Genomic DNA, 20,855 nt, shown 5'->3' with positions numbered 1-20,855 from the left:
GACATTCTCGGCAGAGCCTCCATTCTCAGCGCTCCAGCTGCAGCGTTCGCATCTCTCACGGACTCCGAGCTCCGTTTCCAGGGCTCCCATCGGGAAACCGGCGGCCGCTCCCAGATGCAAATGCCCAGGGCACCGCCGATCCCAGCCCCTGCTCCCTCTCCCCCCCGGACCCCCCTTCCTCCAGCCTTTACCCCTTTTAGAGCCACGGCCCCGCCCAGGACACAAACGGAGGCTCCCAGGTGCCTCCTGAGACCCAAATCATTCCAGGGGCATCAGGAAATCAAGAGAAATAAACTTTGTAGCCATGATTTCATGTCTTTTGACTCTTCACATGGATAGTCTTAAGCCGTACTTTGTCATCATTTGGTCAGCTCATGAGGTTTTTTAGTTTTTAAAATTGTGTTTTCTCGAGGCAGAGAAACTGCAACTATCTATCTTTGAGTAGAGGAGCACATACAAAATGTCAGGGTGAAAGATTACTCATACCAGTGTGAAAAAAAACGCTAATCGCTTGGTTTTTAAAATTTTAAAAGTTTAATAATAATAAAATGGCTATAAAAATAATAATATCATTAGAGTACTAAAGCTTAGAGTTAGGACAATTACAAGACAATAAAAAAAGTAAAGAATTACGGACGTCCGGATGTTCTCGGACATTAAGCTACGAAAAGCATGACTTGTGAATAAAGGAATCACCCTTAAACTAATATACTTGTTGCATATTTATATATCCTTTATGGTTATGAATGCATTCTATTTTAAACAAGAAACTCTGTTTGTTGTATGTTAATTGTTTCCTTTAATCCCTTGGTGTCTTCGAGTAAGGCCTGAAGAAATTAGCTTCTTCTGATAAGAAGCCATAAATTCCTCTCCTTTGGAAGATTTAGGTGTTCTTTGAAGTAAGTATCTCATTCCTAAAAAAAAAACTTCCCCACCTACATAGTCTCTATTTTAACATTATGTTAGAACCTAAAACTGTATTTAACACACTACTTAAGCAAATGAACACAGCATAACTTTCTAACATTACACTTATAATATTCATTATAGCCTTTGAGAAAAGCCAATCATAAAATATGCATTTTTCACACCAGCAAGGACAAGGAGGTATTGAAGGAGACTGTTGAAGGAGAGGTAAAGTCTTAAATGCTAAAACTGAAGACAGAGCATCACTAAGTCAAATAAAAGATTTGTCTATTTGCTTTTAAACTGATACAAAGCAAGACAAAGTAAATTATTATAACTACTTCAAATCTAGTTGAAAATGTGCTGAGGTGTGCATTAAGACAAAGGTGGAAGTTTACAAGTTACAAATGCTTAAGACACTTCTTGCTAGGGATAGATAGCATTGCATCCATTCCTGAAAGATTTGCATCTCAAAAAGATATGGCATATGAATTCTTAAATTAGACCAACAATGACATGCACCCAAAAAAGAAAAACATTCTCTCTTCTCCCTTTCTTTTCTGCTTTCTTGTCATAGAGTGTGACTAAGGAGAAACGAAAAGAATCCATGAGTGACAGAGCTGATTCCAATCAATCCTCCCCGATGGAGTGATCAAAGGCCAACTGTAGTGGACCAAACAGGGCTTTCCCCTTGGAAGTGTATTCCATCCCGTCGAGATCAGCACAAACACAAGGGATGAAACCGACTTCCCACGGCTGCCATCCAAGCTATGACACTGTAACTCAGTACCACCTGCACATTTTTTTGCTTGAATCCTTAAAGTAATGATTCTCTCCATCTCCATCCCTTAAAATCCAATTCTGTCAGCTTTTCAGTGTTCAAAAATGAACTAGTTAAGATAGCACTGAGGAAAGAAAGAACACAATAAGCATATTTTATTGTGTAAGTAAGTAGATTTGAGATGGAATTACTAAAAGGTAAGCATACATGGACCCCCCCCCCCCCCCCCACACAGTTGTCTTTTTGCAGTTGCACTTAAGGATTGTACTTCAAATATGGTTACACAGATATCTTCCCCCCCTCCACATTGACTGCCTCTTAATATTAGAACCGAATCTGCCACAAAATTACATGAAATAAAACAGTGAGAAACATACTTGAGAATGACTGTTGTTTACAAAACAGGTAATTTATAGTATACAATTACTGATAAGGTAGAACAAGAGTTCAAAAACTGGACTGCTTTACAAAGCACTTCTTCAAACATCAATTTTGGATTATTGCTGGAAGGTACTAAATGGTCTGTTATAGACTAATTTACAGACATTCATAGAATAGTGAAAAACGCATGCTTTAGAAACCTGGGACATTTCATGCCTTTGTGCTAGCAGAACATGAAGTGATTGGCATTTTTCAATGTAGGTTAGCAGCATTTAGAGTTTTTATTCTGGTGTACTAACTGATTCTACGTATTTTTTCTCTTTTTTTTCAGGTGATTTTTCATCTTCAGGTTTAGTCCATGGAGGGCTGTGAAACTTCTGTAAAGGTAAAAACATGGTGTATAGAATACATATATACATAAACAGAAATAAAAAAGTCTGTTAAAATTCCATGGCAATGGAATTGTCCCTAGAAAAGGGTCCTGATCTCTAAGAAAGCATCATTAACAACCTTCACAGTGCAAAACCATACAAGTCTGATGCTACATACAGCTTCATATCACTGCATATTTTATGTATATATGTATGAAAACAACCACATAGGTATTTAATACTTAATTATTTTGGATAACTCTCCTTACTCCTGCTTCCAGGGCTATACACATCACACTGTCAAATTAAGTAATTTGACTACTAATTCATTTGACTACCAGCTTTCCAAATATTTCATAGTTTGCAAGTTGTTACCAGCCAGAAATCATTTTGAACAGGTCAATTGCAATCAGACACAGACAAAGTCTGAATTAAGTAGTCTTCTCTTTTGAGACAGAACTTGGTGAAGAATGTGTAAGTATACTTTAAGTAACTGAATCTCATGAGACTTTTTAGTAAAACCCCACAAATTACTCTGGAAGAGAATACCTGAAAGCTTGTCTCTGTTTCTGCTGCTTCCAAACGAGATGTTGAATCATTACGATTCCCCAGACATGTCTTGGCAACCTGTCAATAGAAATGTCAGAGATAACTACTTCATATTTTTTCCAAAAATATTCCGTTTAAAAAAAAAAAAACAAAACAAAAAAAAAACCACCAAAAAAAAACCAAAATACCAAAAAAACCCCAACAACAACAGCAAAAAACCAACCCAATTTGGGTCTTCTTTTAAGCCTACTTAATGAAATGGAACTAAGTTTTCATAGCTAAACTTATCCCAGACTCCCATCATCCCTGTAACAGTCTTCAACAATACAGTCTTGTGACAGCGAGTTTAACAACTTCATACTTACCCAGCTTTTTTTCTTCGTGTTTAAATCTCATCACCAATAGTGAAGTTTACTTCTACAGGTGGTCCTAGGGAACAGAAAATTAATTACAAGTGCCTTTTATGGGTGAGGAAATAGTAACAAACAGTAGAAAATCAGCATTAGTTAGAACTTCTCTATTACTATTCTCTTGGCTATACTCTGGATCTCTTAGGTATAATAATCCCTGAATAGGAATATAAAGTCACTGAATGGAGAAGTCAGGTGACTCTCAAGGCAGAAAATCTTGCTGCATTACTTCCTGTCATTTTATTCAAGAAATAATGTCATATTCTTTGCCAATATGTTTTTTAATATCTGGGAAAGCAGAGTTGCACAGCATAAATAAAATTAATTACAAAGTGGATTTTTGAACTAAGGAGATCTTCAGGTATGAAACCAGAGATTTGCTCAACACTGGAAATTCTACTGTATTTAAATCCAAGTCCCTTCAGGAGTAGGATTAAGGATGCAATAAGAAAAGGAGCTGAAAGATTAAATGCAGTCAAATATTCATAATACTTGGTCATTGCTCTAAAATGAGTTCACATTGGAATTTCTCTACTTGTTTTGCTATTAAAAGTGACACATTTAAATGGAGTGAAAACTACAAGGTTTTTTTAAAGTTTTGAGTCAGCAAGACTCTTTCCAGTGTAACAGTGGGAGGGGTTTAGTCATTTTTAAGCTACCGAAGGCAGCCTCTGAGATGATGCAGATGGATTTGATGTGGGGAACTCTTTCTCATATTTTCCCACTCTAGACAGTAGAAATAAAAATTGGATTCATGTAGGGAATAATCAAGGCAGTATTGATTAAAATAAAGTCTATTGATAAAGCACCTACTCCTTTTATGACAAAAAATCAAACATCAAACAAACACGTGGTTTATGTCTTAGATAAAGACTAAAAAGTCAGATGACAGGGTAGCAATTTTTCGTAGTCTTGAAATACTTCAAAACCTTATACGTGTGGTCCTGTCAAAACTTCCATTTAAATTATTTACTCTTAATCTAGATTTAAAAAAAAATATTCCAAGCTGAATTATCCTCAGAAAAAATGAAGATTTAGGTGACTTCTAGGTGTGTGGCTTGAGGACAAAAGATACTCTAGGTCCAACAATCAATAGTATTGCAAAATGTGTAATAAAGAGGATAGAAATAATGCTAATTAAATATGATAATTTACATAGCCAGAATTTTCTCTGACTGTACCTACTAGAACATGAAATCAGGTGACCTATTTCACCAACATCATTTATAGGAGATAGGAAGCAAAAACTATTAATTGCATTAGTAAAGCTAAAGGTCAACTTCTTAAGACATATGCAAAGGAAAAAGAAAAAAACAACCCCGGTCTGCTTTAGAGAAAATAAAAGTGAACAATAAAACAATGCTGTATGAGTGAGTAGTCTTGCAGTGTCTTCATAGGCCAGACAACAAAGGCTATCTTGATAGGAAAAGAGCAATAAAGATTAAGTCTGTACTATTTCACATTTGTTCACTCAGAGATCTTCTCCTTTTAGTAGCACACCATATGGATCACTGTTGGAGAAAGACAGGGACTTTTTCCTAAGGATGTCTTTATGATGTTAAAGCATAACATATTCATTATTGACTCCTTATCACTGTGAAACATTGTATATCATTACCAAATAAATTACAGCTTGAAAACAACAACAGTTCAATAGCCAGGACTGTAACCAGCTCCTGTGGACGAGGTGCAAACACACACACACACAGAGGGCTGGGTTTAACAGAACACAAACTGAATCCCACACACATATGACCTCAGGCATATATATATAAATACATACATATACATACACCCCCACCTGTGTGTATTTATGTGTTTTTATATGTCTATATCTACATGCATATATAAACACATAAATATGCAAACACGCATAACACATATATCTTTGTGTCCCTCAGCTAAAGATCAGTGACAGAATATAAACTCAATGAACTAGAATACCTTCCACACCCTTAGGTGACAAAGGAAGCAAAATATTAAACTTCGGCTATTGTTGTTAGTTCCCTCTATGCCAAATAGTGGATTGTTTTGTATGTTTGTCCGTCAGATTTCCTCCCATGAGAGGTACAATCATTACCAATGGACAGAATGAGAGCTCGACATGGCAGAAACTATCAAAAAGCAAAAACTATTTGCTGTGTTGCTTTCCTCAGCTTAGCATGCAGCCCAATTAACAAATTATCTGTGTGTGAAATTATGGCTATAAAATCTGCATATTGATTGGTCACATACACCAAATTTGGGAAGTTATGGTATTCAATTGTCCTAGTAAACAGCACTGCAAAGCTGGAGAGCTTCACAGCTGGATGTATAAATGACAAAGGTGGATAAACAAAGGGTGCATCTTTATTACTGTGAGAACCCCGGCCTTGCTCTGGGGTCTCATGTGGTGGTGAAATTCCTCCTCCCACCCGTGCTTCCAAAGAAAAACTCCGCAGGCTTTAGCTGTTCGGTCTCAAGGCAGTTTATCGCTAGTTATCTAACAGATTATGTTCTTGGACTGCGGCTGTTTGATCAGCGGCCTGGGTAGAGGCACACACAGCCCCTGACATCCTCTCGATCTGCTGCCTTCTTCGTCTCCCTCTCCGCCCAGGGCTGCTGCTATCTTTTATAAGATATATTACGTATAACACGTTTATAATTATTCCCCAATACCTACTACCTACGTTGCCAAGTGTTTTTCTACTCTAAACCAATCTGTGAGTGCCAACATCACCAAGAACATGGAGGTAAGGAAAAAGAAGGAGGAAGAACAGGATCAGCCCACTTTCCTCCATCTTAGAACTTCTGACCCCCATGTACATGCGTTAAAACCCCCCTGTACAATACTAAAAAAATTTCCCCTCTACTTTGTAACTACTTTTACTATACTATCTAACCTTTTGTGATTGCTTGTTCCACCTCCAAAGTTGGCAATTCATTCCATGGCTCAAACTCAAAATCACAGCTGTTTTTCAGCTATCTGCCAGGGTCTAGAATGCCTCTGACCAAGGCCTGGAACCTCTAAAAATGTCTGAGAGACATTTTGAGTTCCCACATATTAGAAAAATTTTAACACGCCAGTCAGAACTCAGCATGTCCAGTGGCTATTGAATCATGCAACTTTACCTGCGAACAGCTGAACCATGTAAATATAAGTATTTTCTACGGCATCAACTCAGCAAATCAGAACTGGCTTTATGGTCAAAAAAACCATAACAATTTAAGGTCAAATAATCAATTCACAAGTGAACAGGAAATCAAGTTTAAATAAGTGGTATTATAACAGTTTTTGCAGTTAGAAAATCATTCTGCTGCTCCTAAAGAGCATCATCCAGATTTAGTTGACCAGACATTGGAGTTTCAGTGTTCCTGTGCATCACTGCTCCTCTTGGCTTCATAGGGCACAAAAAGCAGATAGGGAGGTTGTTTGTAAAGCACGATGGGGGAGAAAGTACTGGGTTAATTCTGAAGAAAAGAAACCAGATACAGGAGAAAAGAATGGTGCGGTTAGATCAACTGACAAACTAGTTATCTTAGTTGTCAGGTTAGGTTCACAGTTTACTCAAAGACACGTCTTATCAGATTTGCTCATGAATTTGTTACAGATCTGTACTGGGAGCTGCTTTAATCACTGTTTAGAAGAAAGATACAGAACAAGAAGTATGTGAAATGTGCATATACCTTCTCAGAAGACACCTCTGCAGTTTTTCATACGCTTTTCCTGTTTTAGATCAGTGTGCTAAGGGGATGGTTAAACTCAGATGATGTAACTTCTTATGACCTTCCTCTTCCTAGTCCTCATTTACAGAATCAAATTTCCTTTAAGGATTTTATTGGCTTGAAATTTCGTTATAAAAATGGTTATTTTTTTCTCTTATTACACCCTTTGGAAAACAATTGGAGAGTGCAATTTGATCAAAGCTCTGAAACAGATTTAAGAAAATAAAGCAAAATGCTGTAGTTGCTTAGAAACGTATACAATTTTGGCTCCAATACAGAATACCCTTTGTCGTTGAATGATTAATGAACATAGAGTGTTTTTTTATTGCAGGAAATTAAGGCAGTAAATAAAAAGCACTACCACTTCTATTTATCAGAGAAGATTCTGTAAGGACAAAGCAAAAAATCTAATAAGAGAACAAAGAATAATTTTATAAGTTCTTTGATGTTGTAGCAATACCAAGCAGGTAGTTAAAAATGAGATGTTATATGCATAAGAATTCTCTGACACGAAAAGGCAATTAAGTAAATTATGGTGTAAAAGCCATAATCCCAAAAGCTTTTGGGAAGACAGAAAAGGGAAGGAATACAGGGGGAAAAGCTCTGCAGAACTCTGGTTCTGCACAGAGACTTTCAGGAGTCAGACATAAGAAAGCATCTCCGGATAAGGCTAAGAAAAAGTAGTACTGACAAGATGCCTCTAATAAAGTACAAATAATAAAAAGAATGGAAACTTTTACAATACCAAAGGTAATTTGGAGGGGGGGTTTTGATGAATTTCAGATGCTGTATCACAGGATATTCTACCTACTTCTGGCTATTGCTGGTCCTATGCCAAATTTCATTACAGATAAATATCAGCAGCGTCTAATTTCCAGATTTGCTACTCTGTATCCCATTTGCCAATAACTTTTCATTTTTTGTATTTCAGTATTTGTTCTAATGTAAATGACACTAATTACTCTGAACAGGCATAAGCCCCATAAATACAAAATTGCAGAAAGATCACAAATTTAAGATAGAGATGCTTAGCCATACAGACTTAAAAATACCAGTTGGAACCAGCAACTAACCATTTTGCTTTATTTTTTGCCTCAGTATCTATAAGGTTGCATGTTCTTCTCTAGTTAGTCTTCACTACCTTAATTCTTTCTAAATAGAAATCACATTTTATTTATCAGAGACACAATAAGAGGACCTTTGTGAAGTTCTGAGAAAGGATTACTGAAATAATAGGTTTCTAAGCAATGCAGTTTCTAGTACATCTTCACAAATATTACTTTGAAATGCTGCATTACAACCTTAACCATCCAGCCTTAATCTTCCTTCATTTGAATGCAAGAAGCTGTAAAAACTTCAGAAAAAATGACACAGTCAAGTAATGAAAAAAACAATTAAAACTCTTCCTAAGTGTTGCATTTTCTCCAAGTGATAGTGTTCACAGGTACAAATGGCAGCTTTGACTTACCAAAGAATTAGGATCCTTTGGGTATAAATTCCTTCCGGTACTTTCAGAACTTAAAGTGGTATTTCTAATGCCACTATATGTAGGCTAATTGTAGAAAGAAGATTTTTATTTCAGTTCTCAAAGCTAATAATTTGAATTCCTTGTGCCTTTCGTCTCTCTAGGTTAATGTGAGATGATGATGATGAAGAAAAGGTTGCTAACCAATGTCATCACCTGCACTATTTTTATGGCCTGTTAAGATGGACAGGGTGTCTGTCTGCTGATGGACTAAACAGTTAAAAATACAAGCTGTTAGAAGGACAAAAAACAACCACCTAAATAAGTAAACCACCATCTCAATAACTAAAACCTTGATTTTATGGAAAGGTGAATCTTTTAGGTGTCTTTGATTGCAATACTTGATGCAGAAATTAAATACTGGTTTGACTTTTGAAATATATTACCAGTTATTTTCTTTCCCTTTCTCTTTTAATGTATTCACTTCTGTATAAAAGAGCTGTTTAAAATGTTTGATACAAGTATTTAGCCTAAGAGGAAGAAAAAGAGGAGAGAGTGAGGAGGAGAGCGTAAGAGGAAGAAAAAGAGGAGAGAGTGAGGAGGAGAGCGTAAGAGGAAGAGTAAGAGGAGAGAGGGAGGAGGAGAGCGTAAGAGGAAGAAAAAGAGGAGAGAGTGAGAAGAAAGAGGAGAGAGTGAGAAGAAAGAGGAGAGAGTGAGAAGAAAGACTGAGAAGAAAAGGAAGAGGAGAGAGTGAGAAGAAGAAAGACTGAGAAGAAAAGGAAGAGGAGAGAGTGAGAAGAAGAAAGACTGAGAAGAAAAGGAAGAGGAGAGAGTAAGAAGAAAACAAAGCAAGAAAAATAAGAGTCAGAGATAAAAAGAAAAACCAAAAAAGTCAGATTAGAAAGAGAAAGGCAGAGAAAGAGGAAAGAAAGGTGGGGTAAAGAGAAAAAGAGTGAAAGACAATCAGAAAAGGAAGCACTTGAAATGAAAGAGAAAAGCAAATAGAGAGACAAGAAAAAGAAGAAATAGAGCTGAAAACCTACAGGAAAACAAATGGAGAGACTGAACACAAGGTAGGGTTCAAGAGAGAAAGAAATAGAGAGTTAGACAAAAAAGTTAAAGTTGGACAGAAAAGGAAAAAGGGTCAGAGACAAAGACAATGATAGCAAGTGTTAGAAAGACAAAGGCTGACAAAGAGAAAAAAAAGAAGAAAACATAGTGAAACCTAGATTGAAAGAGACAAAGAGACATGGGGAAATACATGTAGAGGAATGGAAGAAAATAGACAGGGTGAGAAGGAAATAGGGTTAGAGAAACATAGAGATGTCTTAGAAATGGAAACAAAGGAAAACACAGCCAGAGACAAAGAGTTACACACGGAAGGATAAAGTGAAGAATAGACTAAAGAGGAAAGTAAGAGGCAAAGGGAGAAAAAGGGTGAGAATGATACGACTCAACCACACCAAAGAAAGACAGGAGATGAATGGTGGGCAGGACAGAGGGTAAGAGGCATCATTATTAGGGCTGATTAATCTTTATTCCCTTAATTTAAACTTCAGCAATACACAGGGAAACAATGCATACAAATGCAAGTACAGAGACAAATACAACAAAGAATACATCATACCTAGGCACACAAGTACAAGTCCAATTTACATATAGCAAAATACATCAAAAGACAGGAACAACTGCAAAGACAGAACAATATAATGTATTACAAGGAAAATACATATTGACACAATATAACCGTGTCTCCATTTCAGAAAAGTCCACAACGCTTTTATTGTTATGACGCACCCGGAACAAAAACGGCGCAAAACGCTCCGCCGACGTGCACGCCCCCTTCGCGTTACGCACAAACTCACATTCACGGCAACTCGCTCCGGAGACTCCCAAAAAATCCTCCTGCCTGATGAAAACTCCCCCTGAAAGGCAAAGGCCATACACACAAGGTTGGAACTGCTCCACACACACACACACACACAGCTGCAGACACAAGCACACACAAACTCTCACAGACAGACACAGACAGTCACACTCTCACACATTCTTCTGCTGACACGCTGGCTGCCACCCTTACGTGAAACGCTGCACTGAAGAATATGCTTAAACGCTTCTTCTGACCGCAGGACCTCCATGTCAAATGGTAGATTCCAGGAAATTCTGTAGGGACCCGGGGACCTACGAGACAAGGGGAGGCGGTCAGTGACTGACTATCTGAGAGCTAGGAGCTATACCAACTCTGGGCCCATCAGTGTTGTACCCCAAAGCCCGTAGAGAACAGATGAACGGCAAAGCTTTATAACTGCTCTACCTGAGCGTGACTACGTGCCCGGGCAAGGCAGCTCCGATCACAATTGCCACAACAGAGGTGCATACAACATAAGCCATCGTAGGTACATACAGTATAAGCACAAACAACATAAGGCAACGTAGGTACATACAGTATAAGCACAAACAATATAAGACAACATAGGTAGGCGCAACATACACACATACAATAGAAGCCGACACAGGTAGGTGCAACATAACTGCATACAATGTAAGCCGACAGAGATACAAGATACAAGAAAACCCGCCCCCAGGACTGGGACTCTCTGCCACTGATTGGAGTTGTCAGCATCTGAAAGGAAGTTAGGACTAGTGTCAAACGGCTGCAAGACAACTTAGCATCACCAAACATGTTATGTCAATCTCCCCATACAATCTAGAGCCCAACTACACCCTGCAAATGACAAATTTCAAGTCCCCAGGACTTGTGCTATTACAGGCTATGCAGCAGGGCAGAGCAGTTGTGGGACAAATACGTGCAGACACCCGTGACACAGGACAGGGAGAGAGAGCTTTTGAGGAGAAGAAAGGACCGAGAGACCCAAAGAACAGAGTGCACCAGAGACAAGTGACAGGACACACACCAGAACTGCTCTGCCCTGAGCACCTCAGCACTGTGATCAAAACAGACACTTTCCCTTTAGCTGGCCTAAGGGGACACTTCTTGCACATCCCTGCCCCCAAACCTGATCCTAAAGGCCCTCCCAGCACCCCGCTTTCACCCCCACTGTGGGCCTTAGCCCTCCACTTATCTCTCTGGCATCTGGGGATGAGAATCCACGTCGCCTGGCAATGGAGGCTGCCTTGCCTGCGGGGAATGTCCTATGGTCACCGGGCTGTGGTCCCGTGCTCAGCTACAATCGAGAACACCAAACATCACTGCATGATCTTAGCTGCACAATGGACAAAACCCAGCAATCCTGCTACTCACCATTCTCCTGAGAACGCTCGGGCCGCACACTTTGGCCAGGCTCAGAGGCTGCCACCGTCATCGCAGGGTCTGCCTGGGTTAAGAAGAGACAAAGAGACTCGGCATTGCTGAAACACGAGTGGACCTTGGCTCCCCCTCCCTACCTCGGCGACTCACCGCAACTCCTCAGCCATTGCCAAAGGCAACTCTGATGCAATCTTGAAATACAAAATTTCAAGGCTTCATCACAGAGTCCTGCAATACTTCCTGAGAGCTCACAAGCACAGGAAATCCAGGCCATCAGCTGTTGGTGACAGGGGGTTGGCATACTCTGAGTGGATTCCCTAAAGCACACAAACAACAATGGATGCTTACAATTGCACCAAAACCTGAAACCTGAGCAAGAACAACTGCTTCTGTCCACTGCTCACCTGGCACACAGGGCCTTGACTGCTGCTATCTGCCTGGACCTCCTAAAAATAAAGGCAAAGAACACTGCTGTAACACAGTCACCCTTTAGGCTTCCCCTGCAAATGCAAACAATGACTGACCTGATCATGGCAACACCCTCACCCCAGGACTGGGGCTCTCTGCCACTGACCTGAACTGTATGTATCTGAAAGGAAGTTAGGACTAGTGTCAAACTGCTGCAGGACAACTTAACAGCACCAAACATGTTATGTCAATCTCCCCATACAATCTAGAGCCCAACTACACCCTGCAAATGACAAATTTCAAGTCCCCAGGACTTGTGCTATTACAGGCTATGCAGCAGGGCAGAGCAGTTGTGGGACAAATACGTGCAGACACCCGTGACACAGGACAGAGAGAGAGAGCTTTTGAGGAGAAGAAAGGACCAAGAGACCCAAAGAACACAGAGTGCACCAGAGACAAGTGACAGGACACACACCAGAACTGCTCTGCCCTGAGCACCTCAGCACTTTGATCAAAACAGACACTTTCCCTTTAGGTGGCCTTAGGAGACACTTCTTGGACATCCCCATCTCCAAAACTGACTCAAAAACCCCTCCTGGGGAGTCCCAACCTGGCACCTCTCTTCCATCCCCTCTGTGGGTTGTAGGTCTCCACTTATCTTGCACATATCTGGGGATGCAAATCCCCATCAGGGGCAGAACGAGGCCTCGTGCCTGTCTGGGAAGTTCCAGTTGTCACCAGGCTGTTATCTCTTGCTCTGCCAAGAGAAAGAAAACCAAACGTCAGTGCACTACCTTAACAGCACATGGGCCAGAACCTGACAATTCTGCTACTCACCGTCTCCCAAGAAGTCTTGGGCCACACACCTCAGGCGCGCTTGGATTCTGACACCGTCATCTCAAGGCACACCTAGGTTAAGGGCAGACAAGGTGACATGGCATTGCTGCAACTTGAGGGTACCCTCGCTCCTCTTCCCTGCCTCACCACAACTCCTTGCCCATTCCTGTGGGTTACCAGGAGGGGACCTTGAAATGCAAAATTGGAAGGCTCTGTCACAGGGTCCTGTAATGCTTCTGGCAAGACCACACGTGCATGAAACCCGGTCCATCAGCCAGTTGGAGACAGAGGTATGAGTACACTGAGTGGATTCCCTAAAGCACACAAACAACAGTGGATGCTTACAGTTCCACCAAAAACTAAAAGCTGAGCAAAAAACTCCTTTGGTCCATTGCTCACCTGGCACACTTGGCCTTGACTGCTGCTATCTGCCTGGACCACCTAAAAATAAAGGCAAAGAACACTGCTGTAACACGGTCACCATTTAGGCTGCTCCTGCAAGTGCAAACAATGACTGACCTGATCATGGGAAAGCCCTCCCCCAGAACTGGGGCTCTCTGCCACAGATTCGAACTGTCTTCATGTGAAAGGAAGTTAGGACTAGTGTCAAATGGCTGCAGGACAACTTAGCATCACCAAACATGTTATGTCAATCTCCCCATACAATCTAGAGCCCAACTACACCCTGCAAATGACAAATTTCAAGTCCCCAGGACTTGTGCTATTACAGGCTATGCAGCAGGGCAGAGCAGCTGTGGGACAAATACGTGCAGACACCTGTGACACAGGACAGGATGTGACAAACCAGGGGACAGGACAGGGAGAGAGAGCTCTTGATGAGAAGAATATCTGCAAGGACCGAGAGACCCAAACAACACAGAGTGCACCAGAGACATGTGACAGGACACTCATCGGAACTGCTCTGCCCTGCATGCCTCAGCACTAAGGTCAAAACAGACACTTTTCGCCTTTAGATGGTCTAAGGAGACACTTCTTGGACGTCCCCAATTCCAAACTGACTGAAAAATCCCTCCTGGGGAGTCCCAACCTGGCACCTCGCTTATCACGCCCCTCTGTGGGTCATAACCCACCACTTATCTTGCACATATCTGGGGATGCAAATCCCTGTTGGGTGCAGAAGAACGCCATCTCCCTGTCTGGTAAGTTCCAGCTGTCACCTCTTGGTCTGCCAAGGGAAAGAAAACTAAACATCAGTGCACAATCTGAACAGCACATCGGCCAAAACCTGGTAAATCTGCTACTCACCATCCTCCTCAGAATGCCCGGGTTCTTGGCCCTCACACTTTGGGCGTGCTTGGATTCTGACACCGTCATCGCAGGGGACACCTAGGTTAAGTGGAGACAAGGCAACATGGCATTGCTGAAACACGAGTGGAATCTCATTCCCCCCCGACTCACCGCAACACTTTGGCCATTCCCTCAGGGCTCCCAGGATGGGACCTTGACATGCAGGATTGGAAGGCTCCATCAGAGGGTCCTGTAATGCTTCCAGCGAGATCACAAGGGCATGAAACCTGGTCCATCAGCCAGTTGGTAACGGAGGTATGCGCACTCAGAGTTGATTCCCTAAAGCACAAAATCAAGAATAAATGCTTAGAATTGCACCAAAAATTGAGACCTGAGCAAAACCAACTGTACCTGTCCACTGCTCACCTTGGACACTCGGCCTTGACTGCTGCTATCTGTCTGGACCTCCTAAAAAATAAAGGCAAAGAACACTGCTGTAACACAGTCACCCTTTAGGCTGCCCCTGCAAATGCAAACAATGACTGACCTGATCATGGCAACACCCTCACCCAGGACTGGGGCTCTCTGCCACTGATTGGAGTTGTCAGCATCTTGAAAGGAAGTTAGGACTAGTGTCAAATGGCTGCAGGACAACTTAGCATCACCAAACATATTAAGGCAATCTCCTAATACAATCTAGAGCCCAACTACACCCTGCAAATGACAAATTTCAAGTCCCCAGGACTTGTGCTATTACAGGCTATGCAGCAGGGCAGAGCAGTTGTGGGACAAATACGTGCAGACACCCGTGACACAGGACAGGCAGAGAGAGCTTTTGAGGAGAAGAAAGGACCGAGAGACCCAAACAACACAGAGTGCACCAGAGACAAGTGACAGGACACACACCAGAACTGCTCTGCCCTGAGCACCTCAGCACTTTGATCAAAACAGACACTTTCCCTTTAGGTGGCCTTAGGAGACACTTCTTGGACATCCCCATCTCCAAAATTGACTCAAAAACCCCTCCTGGGGAGTCCCAACCTGGCACCTCTCTTCCATCCCCTCTGTGGGTTGTAGGTCTCCACTTATCTTGCACATATCTGGGGATGCAAATCCCCATCAGGTGCAGAACGAGGCCTCGTGCCTGTCTGGGAAGTTCCAGTTGTCACCAGGCTGTTATCTCTTGCTCTGCCAAGAGAAAGAAAACCAAACGTCAGTGCACTACCTTAACAGCACATGGGCCAGAACCTGACAATTCTGCTACTCACCGTCTCCCAAGAAGTCTTGGGCCACACACCTCAGGCGCGCTTGGATTCTGACACCGTCATCTCAAGGCACACCTAGGTTAAGGGCAGACAAGGTGACATGGCATTGCTGCAACTTGAGGGTACCCTCGCTCCTCTTCCCTGCCTCACCACAACTCCTTGCCCATTCCTGTGGGTTACCAGGAGGGGACCTTGAAATGCAAAATTGGAAGGCTCTGTCACAGGGTCCTGTAATGCTTCTGGCAAGACCACACGTGCATGAAACCCGGTCCATCAGCCAGTTGGAGACAGAGGTATGAGTACACTGAGTGGATTCCCTAAAGCACACAAACAACAGTGGATGCTTACAGTTCCACCAAAAACTAAAAGCTGAGCAAAAAACTCCTTTGGTCCATTGCTCACCTGGCACACTTGGCCTTGACTGCTGCTATCTGCCTGGACCACCTAAAAATAAAGGCAAAGAACACTGCTGTAACACGGTCACCATTTAGGCTGCTCCTGCAAGTGCAAACAATGACTGACCTGATCATGGGAAAATCCTCACGCAAGAATGGGGCCCTCTGCCACTGACCTGAACTGTCTGCATCTGAAAGGAAGTTAGGACTAGTATCAAATGGCTGCAGGACAACTTAGCATCACCAAACATGTTATGTCAATCTCCCCATACAATCTAGAGCCCAACTACACCCTGCAAATGACAAATTTCAAGTCCCCAGGACTTGTGCTATTACAGGCTATGCAGCAGGGCAGAGCAGTTGTGGGACAAATACGTGCAGACACCCGTGACACAGGACAGGGAGAGAGAGCTTTTGAGGAGAAGAAAGAGCTGAGAGACCCAAAGAACACAGAGTGCACCAGAGACAAGTGACAGGACACACACCAGAACTGCTCTGCCCTGAGCACCTCAGCACTGTGATCAAAACAGACACTTTCCCTTTAGCTGGCCTAAGGGGACACTTCTTGCACATCCCTGCCCCCAAACCTGATCCTAAAGGCCCTCCCAGCACCCCGCTTTCACCCCCTCTGCGGGCCTTAGCCCTCCACTTATCTCTCTGGCATCTGGGGATGAGAATCCAAGTCGCCTGGCAATGGAGGCTGCCTCGCCTGCGGGGAATGTCCTATGGTCACTGGGCTGTGGTCCTGTGCTCAGCTACAATCGAGAACACCAAACATCACTGCACGATCTCAGCCGCACAGCAGCCACAACTCAGCAATTCTGCTGCTCACCATTATTCTCTTGAGAACGCCGGGCTCCTCGGGCCGCACGCTTCGCCCACGCCCTCCTGGCAGGGTCTGCCTGGCTGAAGAGCAGGCGAGGTGAGGTGGCGTTCCCAAAACTCGAGTGGACCCTGGTCCCCCTCACTAGTAGTTCCCCCACTTACAGCAACTCCTCGGCCGCTCCTGAGGCTCCCTGGTGCCACCTCCAAGTGACAAAGATCAAGGCTTCGTCGCAGAGCCGTGTGCCGCTCCCCGAATTCCCAGGAGAGCGAAGGAGCGGCTCTGCGGCCGCTTGCAGGGGGGACTCGCTGGTACACGAGTGGACTGCCTAACGCACACAAACATGAATGGATACTGAGACTTGCAGCAGAGACACTACAGCTGCAGGCACACAAATTCATAAATAATTAAACTAACAAAACCCCAAAATTCTACCAAAATATTAATTTTATTTACCCAGTATCCAAATTGCCAAATAGATTAACAGAGACACCCTGTCCTATCCCCTCAATAACGCCTCTTAAATCTATGCCAAACAAATCCTGAAAACTAAGAAAACCCTGCCTGTATTGAAATAAAAACAAAAAAAAGTCTTGTAAACGTTATAAATTCATTAACCTAACACATCAGAACCATAAAAATATTAAACCTTTATGAACACCAGTACGCACGACCCTCGTTTCAACGTATAAAAGTAAAGCTATCCCTACTACTAACCTAACACAAATATCACAAAATATAGCAGTAAGAAAAGAAAAAAAAATAATCCTCACTATAACTAGAATATAAATTTTTTATTTTAAGCCAAGAAAAATTCATACATTCTAAACAGGAACTTCCTCAAAATCAAGTATTTCAGTAAACCCAAAAAACTCTAACATATTTCAAATAACTACAAAAAGGCTAAAAAACATAAAACAATCAAGCAACCCACCACAACTATCTAAAACTATCTACAATAAACCTTCTTTAAAAAAACCCAACAAATACTTCTTACCACCTCAACAATACATCACCAGCGACACCAAACAACTCAAAATACTGTAACTCCCATCCAAAAAATGCTCTATAAACTGAAACACTAAAACTCATCTAAAACACCCACTTACCCTTCAATAACCTCCTCTAACCTACACACAAATCTAAAACCAGTAAGAATTAACTATAAACTATCATACCCTAAAGAACTCCACCATTATACACTACTGTACCAGACTTACTATAAATCAAAAACCCCAAAACACACCACTGTTAACATCACCAAAACATTTTTCTCCATTCCTCTAACAACCAAATACAAGCCTCGATTTACTTTCACTTGAAAAACATACAATACACCTACAACCAACTGCCCCAAAAATAAAAACACAGTCCTACCATCCAGCATAAATACATCCAAATGAAACTTCAAAAAAATAAAGCTCCAAAACATCTGTAATAATCCAACAACATTAGATGAAAAGTATAACAAAAATATTTTTTAAATCATCCAAATTCTTCTAAAAGACTATTATACCACAAAAAAGAAAAAAAAAAAAAAAGCAAAATCAAAAAGCATCAAAGTCCCACCAATTTCATCAAAAACAGCCAGAATGGCTCCACGAGCCAACAAAAAAAACCCCAACCTATAAGAAAATGCCAAACCACCTCAGAAACAAACAATAAAACACAGCCCCTCTTACCATGGTATTATTTTAGCACTATGATTAAAATACACATTCTATACAAAAATGTCCTCTACCCTTCCATCAATGCCACATAAAGCAAATAAATTAACTGTTATCATACAGGATACTCGCGCTAATAAAAGCCTCCACAACCGAATTGAAAAACAACCCTCTACATCATGCTACGACCCATAAAAACCAGCGTAAACCTTTAGAAACGCATCCTTAAAAAACATAAGAACCGATCAAAAAGAAATCCAACAACAACACTCAATCCAAAAAAAACCTTGTCACGAGCACCCGAAGCAACAACCGTAACAACCAAGAAGCGCCCGGGGCCCTTCTCCTACAGCGACGCCGATCAAAAGCCACCGATCCCAGGAGCTCCTCAGGAGCGCCTCAAAAGCAGCGCAGCGAGGGAGGCTGGAAGATGCGGAGCCGCGCTCCCGGCCCCGGGCGCAGCGCGGCTCCGGCAGGAAAGCGGCTCCTCCGGCAGGCAGAGGCGGCGCCGCGCCGGCAGACCCCCGCCCGCTGCCCCCGGCCCGGCGGGGCCGGCACCGGGCCCGGGGGGCCCCGGCGGCGCCCGAGCCCCGCGCCCGGAGCGGACGGAGCGGCGGCACCGGCCGGCACCGGCGCGGCGCCCGCGCCGCCTCCCCCGCCCGCCGGCCCGGCCAAAGCTCCGCTCGGCTCCGCACGGCTCGCACCGGCGCGGCTCCGGCGGGCCCGCGGCAGCCCAGCCGCGCCCAGCTCCCCTTCCGCCCCGGCCAGCCCCGGCACTGCCGGCAGGGCTCCGCGCCGCACCCTTCGCTGCCGGGCCGGGGGCAGAAGAAGCGCCCCGAATGCAGCGGCACAGCCCGATCCCCGCCCTGCCAGCGCTGCCACGGCTGCAGCTCCCTTCCTCTGGAGCCCCGACACTGACGCCACGCTCCGGCGCTCACCTCACCCCAACGAGGGCACAGAAACGTAGCCTTCCCTTCAATCGCGTCCCCTAGAAGAGAAGAAAAGAAGCGGCTTGCCTCAAACGATGGCAAAAGGGGGCTTTTTACCTCAGTCCAAACCCCTTAAAAGGGGGGACAACAGGACTGCCCCCTCCAATTCAACCTCAGGAGGACGAAGTTTCAAAGGGAAAGGAGAAAAGTCCCGGCTGCAAAGGCGCACCGGCTCACCTGCTGCTTCTCGGCACAAAGGTTTGTCCCTCGGCTCCTCCTCAGAGCAAGGCTCCACGTATCCAGGTGTGTTTCCAGGTGATCCCCCAGACCCTGTCCGAAGCGCCCGCTGTCCTTCCAGGAGACAACCCCGGGAGCCCCCCATCAACTCCTCTCCTCCAGCAGCTCTGTGCAAAAGCATTGCGAGGAAAACCCCCTAAATCAGCCGCCGGAGGAGCCGCCCCCTCCTCATCATCCTCACAGCTCACACCTGGGGCTGCTCTGAGCCCTCCTCATCCTCACAGCTCACACCTGGGGCTGCTCTGAGCCCTCCTCATCCTCACAGCTCACACCTGCCGCTGTTGCCGCACTGCAACAGCGTCTCTCTGTCTCCAGCACACAGCCCACTTCGCACAGACACAGATCCAACAGAAATCTGCTACGGGTGTCGGCTTTTCTTAATCCATCTGGGTACACGACTAAAACATGTACATGCATCGATGGTCATTGAGAGAAAGCTTTCCCCATGGAGAAAACAGTCCTTTTGCCGGCACACTTTGATACACCTTCGCAAAAAGCAGAAGCAGTAGCGAGTCCTAAGACCCCTGCCGAGGAACCCAGCCCTGCTTAGGACACCCAAAGCAGCAGACCTCGAAAAAGGAGGGGGAAAGTCAAGCTTGGAGGGGAAAAAGAGGACAGAAGTACAGCAGCCTTTAAAAATGCCTGCACGGAGCAATAGTGGGAACCAGTCACATTTCTTCTTTCCTTGCTTTCTTTGATGACATAAATAGGAAGTAAGAACACGTTAAACAAAAGGCAAGAGTTAGGATTTGACAGGTATTCATTTTGGCAAGCTGCATAACAAACGCCTCTTCTGAGACTGAGACGCCTTTTGGGGAATGGCAGAGAACGGAGGGAAAAGGTGCCGGGGAGCCCTTTTTGTTCCCTTCAGCCTCTGCAGCTGCTCCGCTGGTTTCAGGGCACTTGCTTGGTTCGTTCCTAGAGAAAAAGGCTAGGGCATGATTTTCAGAACTACTGCCCGTCCCCAGCCAGCTTCCTACGTTCCTGCACACAAATGAACGGATAGAGAGATGGCTCATTTCCAAGTGCATTTAGTTTAAGAATCCTATTCTTTACCAATAGCTGTAAAAACAAAACACTTGCCAGGTTTTAGTGTTATATGCACACCCCTCCCAGGGAATTTTGGGGCAGCTTTGGGTTACTCTGCGGG

At 43.6% G+C, this 20,855-nt stretch overlaps 1 long non-coding RNA gene across 22 annotated transcripts in view; it reads right to left on the bottom strand.

The window, feature by feature from the left end:
* Nucleotides 1-511: 511 nt before the first annotated feature.
* LOC144248627 (uncharacterized) overlaps nt 512-20,855 on the bottom strand; it is a 189,577-nt gene continuing 169,233 nt past the window's right edge. The window contains exons 1-12 of one of the 22 annotated variants that reach the window (XR_013341937.2): nt 15,997-16,131; nt 15,598-15,911; nt 14,348-15,517; nt 13,601-14,267; nt 13,481-13,522; nt 11,831-13,395; nt 10,649-11,753; nt 10,366-10,493; nt 3,354-3,417; nt 2,989-3,066; nt 2,368-2,445; nt 512-1,811 (exon numbers count right to left, since the gene is read on the bottom strand). This is a non-coding gene — a long non-coding RNA (uncharacterized LOC144248627). The other 21 variants (XR_014952339.1, XR_014952347.1, XR_014952351.1 and 18 more) reach the window with 21 other exon arrangements.

Source organism: Lonchura striata, chromosome 1A (assembly GCF_050655825.1).
Source record: "Lonchura striata isolate lonStrDom1 chromosome 1A, ASM5065582v1, whole genome shotgun sequence".
NCBI classification, from domain to species: Eukaryota; Metazoa; Chordata; class Aves; order Passeriformes; family Estrildidae; genus Lonchura; species Lonchura striata.
This window is presented reverse-complemented; position numbering and strand designations above follow the sequence as displayed.